The 7237-nt window shown below is 44.9% G+C and overlaps 1 pseudogene; it reads left to right on the top strand.

Annotated features, from left to right (window-relative positions):
* The first annotated feature begins 4261 nt into the window (after positions 1–4261).
* LOC136646690 (5S ribosomal RNA) lies at positions 4262–4378 on the top strand (annotated as a pseudogene).
* Positions 4379–7237: the final 2859 nt, after the last annotated feature.

Raw genomic sequence — 7237 nt, 5'->3', positions numbered from 1 at the left:
TGGATGGTGAGGGAGGGAAAGGGGAGATAAAAGGAGACTTAGAGATGGCAGAGAAATTAAATGAGTTCTTTGCATCTGTCTTCACGGCAGAAGACCTCGGGCAGATACCGCTGCCCGAACGGCCCCTCCTGACCGAGGAGTTAAGTCAGATAGAGGTTAAAAGAGAAGATGTTTCAGACCTCATTGATAAATTAAAGATCAATAAGTCACCGGGCCCTGATGGCGTCCACCCTAGAGTTATTAAGGAATTGAAGAATGAAGTTGCTGATCTCTTGACTAAGGTATGCAACTTGTCCCTCAAAACGGCCAGGGTGCCAGAAGATTGGAGGATAGCAAATGTCATGCCTATTTTTAAAAAGGGAAAGAGGGGGGACCCGGGAAACTATAGGCCTAACATCCATACCTAACATCCATACCGGGTAAGATGGTGGAATGCCTCATCAAAGATAGGATCTCAAAACACATAGACGAACAGGCCTTGCTGAGGGAGAATCAGCATGGCTTCTGTAAGGGTAAGTCTTGCCTCATGAACCTTATAGAATTCTTTGAAAAGGTCAACAGGCATGTGGATGCGGGAGAACCCGTGGACATTATATATCTGGACTTTCAGAAGGCGTTTTGACACGGTCCCTCACCAAAGGCTACTGAAAAAACTCCACAGTCAGGGAATTAGAGGACAGGTCCTCTCGTGGATTGAGAACTGGTTGGAGGCCAGGAAGCAGAGAGTGGGTGTCAATGGGCAATTTTTCACAATGGAGAGAGGTGAAAAGCGGTGTGCCCCAAGGATCTGTCCTTGGACCGGTGCTTTTCAACCTCTTCATAAATGACCTGGAGACAGGGTTGAGTAGTGAAGTGGCTAAGTTTGCAGACGACACCAAACTTTTCCGAGTGGTGAAGACCAGAAGTGATTGTGAGGAGCTCCAGAAGGATCTCTCCAGACTGGCAGAATGGGCAGCAAAATGGCAGATGCGCTTCAATGTCAGTAAGTGTAAAGTCATGCACATTGGGGCAAAAAATCAAAACTTTAGATATAGGCTGATGGGTTCTGAGCTGTCTGTGACAGATCAGGAGAGAGATCTTGGGGTGGTGGTGGACAGGTCGATGAAAGTGTCGACCCAATGTGCGGCGGCAGTGAAGAAGGCCAATTCTATGCTTGGGATCATTAGGAAGGGTATTGAGAACAAAACGGCTAGTATTATAATGCCATTGTACAAATCTATGGTAAGACCACACCTGGAGTATTGTGTCCAGTTCTGGTCGCCGCATCTCAAAAAAGACATAGTGGAAATGGAAAAGGTGCAAAAGAGAGCAACTAAGATGATTACTGGGCTGGGGCACCTTCCTTATGAGGAAAGGCTAGGGTGTTTGGGCCTCTTCAGCCTAGAAAAGAGACGCCTGAGGGGGGACATGATTGAGACATACAAAATTATGCAGGGGATGGACAGAGTGGATAGGGAGATGCTCTTTACACTCTCACTTAATACCAGAACCAGGGGACATCCACTAAAATTGAGTGTTGGGCGGGTTAGGACAGACAAAAGAAAATATTTCTTTACTCAGCGCGTGGTCGGTCTGTGGAACTCCTTGCCACAGGATGTGGTGATGGCGTCTAGCCTAGACGCCTTTAAAAGGGGATTGGACAAGTTTCTGGAGGAAAAATCCATTATGGGGTTCAAGCCATGATGTGTATGCACAACCTCCTGATTTTAGAAATGGGTTATGTCAGAATGCCAGATGCAAGGGAGGGCACCAGGATGAGGTCTCTTGTTATCTGGTGTGCTCCCTGGGGCATTTGGTGGGCTGCTGTGAGATACAGGAAGCTGGACTAGATGGGCCTATGGCCTGATCCAGTGGGGCTGTTCTTATGTTCTTATGTTCTAAGTTAAAGGAAAGAGATAAATTGGCAGTAACGTCTTTTTTACTTTCAGCTCCTATTACAGCTGCATGTTTTGGAGGAGTCACATTAAAGCTCAATTATCATAAACCTAACATCAAGCTGGCCTAATAAGGAGCTTATTCTTCCCTGATCAGGCCTCCGGGCTTTTTGTTTGACACTCCTGTACTAGATAAAGCTTCAGGTTTGCATGTGTTTTCCTTTCCTAAATGCCTCCAATTGCTTTAAATCATATCATGTAGAGACACCAGATAATTTGAATACTTACTTACAATTAATTATTATGATTAGGTGCTAAGGAATTTTTGCTTTTTTTTTCTAAGCAGGAGAGATGCAAGGGAGGGCACCAGGATGAGGTCTCTTGTTATCTGGTGTGCTCCCTGGGGCATTTGGTGGGCCGCTGTGAGATACAGGAAGCTGGACTAGATGGGCCTATGGCCTGATCCAGTGGGGCCGTTCTTATGTTCTTATGTAGATAAAATGTGAGTGGCTTAAGATGAGCTTCCTTTAGTTTCCTTTTTTAAATCTTTGCCCAAAGAACAAAATAAACTCAGTTCCAGCAGGCACATTTATAGGAAGCTATCATGCCCATATTTTTCTCCTTGAAAAGTATTCTTTTTGTGTCTGTTTAGGCTATCTTTTCCTGAATTTACCCATAGGTAATCATGTTTAATTCAGTTAGATAACAGGCAGACATTGGCTGATAGGTAATAGGTGAATATCTGAAGAAGTATGTTTGATAATGAGTCCAAAGAAGCTCTTCTGCCACAGGCAGCGGTATTACTAGGGATGTGTGGAGGGTGCAGGCTGCACAGGGTGACACCCTTGAGGGGGGTAAGACCACTACTGGCCAAAATTTTGAAAATCTTGATATTTTTGAACAATACCACCATATATATCATTCAATGTGTAATTTAATTCAGAATTCAATGAAACAAACCAAGTTGAAATATATTTATTCTATCAAAAGTTATAGCCAAATGACTAGAAAAGGAAAACACAGCCGCCTTATGTAACAAAAAGTGGATTTTCTTATCTCAAATTGACCAATGAGACTGATTGTTCCTAGGGCCATGGAGGTTCTAGTATGACATAGCAGGGGACCAATAAGGTGTTAGTATGAGTCAGGTCTCATTGCCATGGATCAGAGCTACTAGAACTCTTAGGGCCCAATTCTATGGTCCGCACTGTGTCTCCGCAGTGTGGACCACAGTTGAAAACGTGCCGTACGGCACATTTGCGGGGCTTACCGCCAGGCTGCTGCCGGAGGTGGCTCAGCTCAGGCCAGCGCTGAGCCACCGCCTGGCAGGCACCCGTGTTCCACAGGTCGGTGGTGCCTGCTACTGCCGGGCTGTGGAATGGCAAACGGGGGGGGGGCACGGGGGTGTTCCAGGGAGGGGGGAGGCCAGTGTGATGCGGGGAGGGGCGGGGAAGCTGGCGTGATGCGGGGGGGCCGTGCCAGAAGCGTGCCTGGGGGCAGGCAGGAGAAGGACCTGCGAAGCTCCACTCCGTAGGATCCTCGGCGCTCGTGGAGGCTACATGCCTTACATGAGTGCCTTTACTTTAGCGGCGCCCTTTGGGCACCACTAAAGAGAGTAGCCCCATTGTGGGGCTGCCTTCCTTACCTGGGGGAAGGGGACGAATGTTCCGCTGGATGCGGCGGCAGTCCTTGTGTTGCCGCCGAGTGGGGGCGCCCCGGGCAGCTCAGGATTGGGCTGCCCCTTAGGATTGGGCTGTTACTCAGTTGTGTGAGTGTCGTTAAGGTGACCACTGGTTTTTTGTTGGCTACTGATTAGTCGGGTGACCTGTAGTGTTATATAAATAAACAAATAAATAAATAAAGTGAATTGGGAGGTTACACCAACCCTAGTTATGTCACTGTATTTAGGCTGTGCATATGATATTGTAATTTATTCTGTATAGTCTGGTACATTAGGAGGTCCATCATGGGAGGGACGTCATGAGCTCACGCATTGGATGTCACAAACTGTAGCGATGCCTTTGGCCACAGGAAATATCCTGTCCTCAAATAATGGGAGATGCAGGTGTATGTATGCTGGAGGGAAAGACAGACTTCATTTTGCCATTTTCAATATGCCACGTTCAATATGGTTGTATAACCTCAGCTGGGAAGTCCTTAAAAGCACAAATGGAAGCTACACAGAGCCTTTCTCAAAAGTTTTGCCTTCTTTTCAACAATTTCAAGATGGGAGGCCCTTCATGAAATCCAGAAGCTCCACTCCCATTTCAGGCAAATCATGCCTAGCATTCTAAAAACATTAATGGGGGGTATTAAAAATGTCTCAAAACATTTGAGAACCACTGCCATAGCTATCTAGTGTTCTCTTGGATGTTCTTTTACCCCTAGGCAGCAATTGTTACCCTGCACATGCCCAATCTCATCTGATCTCAGAAGCTAAGCAGGGTCAGGCCTGGTTAGTACTTGGATGGGAGACCGCTTGGGAATACCGGGTGCTGTAGGCTTATAGCATGATCTCGGAAGCTAAGCAGGGTCAGGCCTGGTTAGTACTTGGATGGGAGACCGCCTGGGAATACCGGGTGCTGTAGGCTTATACCATAGTCTTTTGAGACTGAAGGTTGCCAACCATTTTTCTTCTACCCCTCGATATTGCCATGCTAGCTGACCACACCCTCAGGCCTTTGCACATTTGGTGCTTGGGTGCAGATGGTAGGACCAAACATGGGGAGGGCCTCATTATGTGCAAGTATTGCACCCAATTTGGAATGTGTCAGAAACATTTAAAATATCATACTGGAACTCAAATGGATATAATCAGACTGCAAGCTGTAACCAGAAATTTATGACATTATATTAGCATTTTAATTTTCTAATATAAAAGGATAATTGGCAGAAGTTGGACAATAGTCAGCAAAGGCAGTTTCAGATGTTTCAGCATTATTTTATGTGGAGAGATAAGTTGCTAAAAATGATTACATATGACAGTGAGAGCTGGAGACACTGCTTATAAAGTGCACTTTAAGACAAAACTATTTCTGAGTATCATTTCCATTTTCTAGCCATGACATAATGTAACATCTTTCATCTGCAACTCCATTTCTTGACCACTGGGTTGATTTTAAAATAAAATTACATTAAAGTTACCAGCAGTTGACTGTGATTAACAATTCACTTTGTTACTCCATCAGAGTGATTATACCTTTGCATGTTGTTTTCATTATCTAGCAGTAATATTGCTGGGGGTCGAAAAAGCTAGCAACCAAAGAAGGGAGAAAAATTTTACGTGTTGCACAGATTATATTAATTTAGCAAATCACAGATTATTTTTGCAATCCGATGCCACTCTACTCAGAAGTACCTAAGTCTCATTGATTTCAATGAAACTTACTCCCAGGTAAGTGTGTATAGGATTGAAGCCTATGTTAACTTTGCAAAAGACAGTATAAATTTTCCTAGCACCTGTGGCAGTGTGAGCATATGGGCTCTTCTAGTGTTGAATTCTGTGGTGTTCTTGTCCCTCATCTAACCTGTTTTCTTACACCTTGGCAAGCGGTTCAGTGATACTGAACACAATTCAAAAGGACATCCAGGACTGGCCCATGCATAAGACCAGCTGAAGCAATCACAGGCAGTAAATTGGCTGGGATGTCCACCTTCATCCACTTGCTCCCATTGCTTCTCTTCCTCTTCCCGCTCCTTGGGCTGGAAAAGAAAGAAGAGGACAGAAATGAAGAGGGCGTGTGGAGGAGAAGAGAGTGGTGGGGTCACTCTCTAGGCCACCACTCTCCTGCACACTTCCAGTCTATCCCCCTTTTCCTTTAGCAATCTGGGGAACAGGAAGAGTAGAGCCTGGTACATCTCCAGGTTGGGGGGGGGGGACGGGACATTGCCTCAGGCACAGGGAGATCTTGGACCAGCAGTGTAGACATTCACTAGCACAATCCTTCATTGTGCTCCAGGGAAGCTCTCATTCCCTTCAACTGGACTTCTAGAGGAAAAAACTTCCCACTAAATTGTGTTTTCTATCTGCACTTTTTTTTTACTTTTCTTCATAAAGCATCTGTATAAAGCTGTCCATGGCTCACAAAAAGGCATATGAACCTGAAAGTCTACATTCCACACCAGGAAATTTGTGGCTTGCTGATACACAAGCATGGGGGAGTGATGAGCCATCACACTCTCATTTGCCCTCTACCACTGTGGTTTATTTAGACATTTCTAGAGTTATTTTAAAAGCTTGCCTTCCATCAGTGCTTGAACATATAATTTTCCAGATTGCTGTCTGCCAGCATTTATGCTAGTACCACTCAATTATTTGAGTAGCTGCCTAAAGTGAAGAGAACAAATGGTAAGAGAATAATATTTGCAGGCTTCTCTCCCATACCACATTAATACAGTGTTTTACCCATTCCATTGCTGAGCTCACATTGACATAAAAAAGTACCTGCTGAAACCCATAGTTTCAGCCATAGATGTTTCAAAACACTTTACTGCCAGCCTGTCCTGGTTTTATCACTCTTTATTCCAGACTGAGGCTGTGGGTGATGAATTGTACTGAATTGAATAGTATTTATGAATACAGGTATAACCTAATTATCCATGGATTTTTCACCTGTGGTCTTATCTCAACAAGATGAGAAGGGCCTTTAATTTAAAGGAAAAAAAAGTTGTTTAACAAGGAAGTCTTGTTAGTGTGGGAGAGGGCAGCTGACAGACAATCCATCAATCATGCACTCTCCAGGTGCTTAAAACAACTTCACTCCCAGGCAAGCAACCCCTCCCTTCCCCCTGAGCATGTGAAAGAATAATGCAAGTGATTATTACCTCCTCTGGTGAAGGGAGGGGTTGCTGCCTGGGAGTGAAGCTTTTCTAAGCATCTGGAGAGAGAATGATTGATTCTGCTTCAGGGTCTGCTTGATGCTTCTGCATTACAAAGGTCAGCAAGGCTGTTTTTAAATTGGCTGAGCAAATGGACATTGTTTTTTAAATGGATTTCCTTTAACATGATTTTTGGTATACCTGTGGGTGCTGGGAAAGGAACCCTCTGGAATACCAAGACTCAACCTGTAGTAATGAATTGTCCCAGTGGAGGAAGAGGGACAGGCAACTCATTGTTACAAACAGCTGCCCTAGAAACAGAGCCATAAAACCCAGAGGAGTTGTCATTTTCGACCACTGTGTGCTCCAAACTTTTGTGGCATACTAGTTGAAAACAGAAGAAAATTGCCCCTCTGAAGTCTGCCACAGGCGAGGTCATCCAGGATCGGGCGCAGCAGATGGAACGCTGGGTGCAGCACTACTCTGAGCTATATTCCAGAGAAAATGTAGTCACCGAAGAAGCGCTGAACAACATTGAGTGTCTG

The sequence above is a fragment of the Tiliqua scincoides genome, chromosome 3 (assembly GCF_035046505.1).
Source record: "Tiliqua scincoides isolate rTilSci1 chromosome 3, rTilSci1.hap2, whole genome shotgun sequence".
NCBI classification, from domain to species: Eukaryota; Metazoa; Chordata; class Lepidosauria; order Squamata; family Scincidae; genus Tiliqua; species Tiliqua scincoides.
This window is presented reverse-complemented; position numbering and strand designations above follow the sequence as displayed.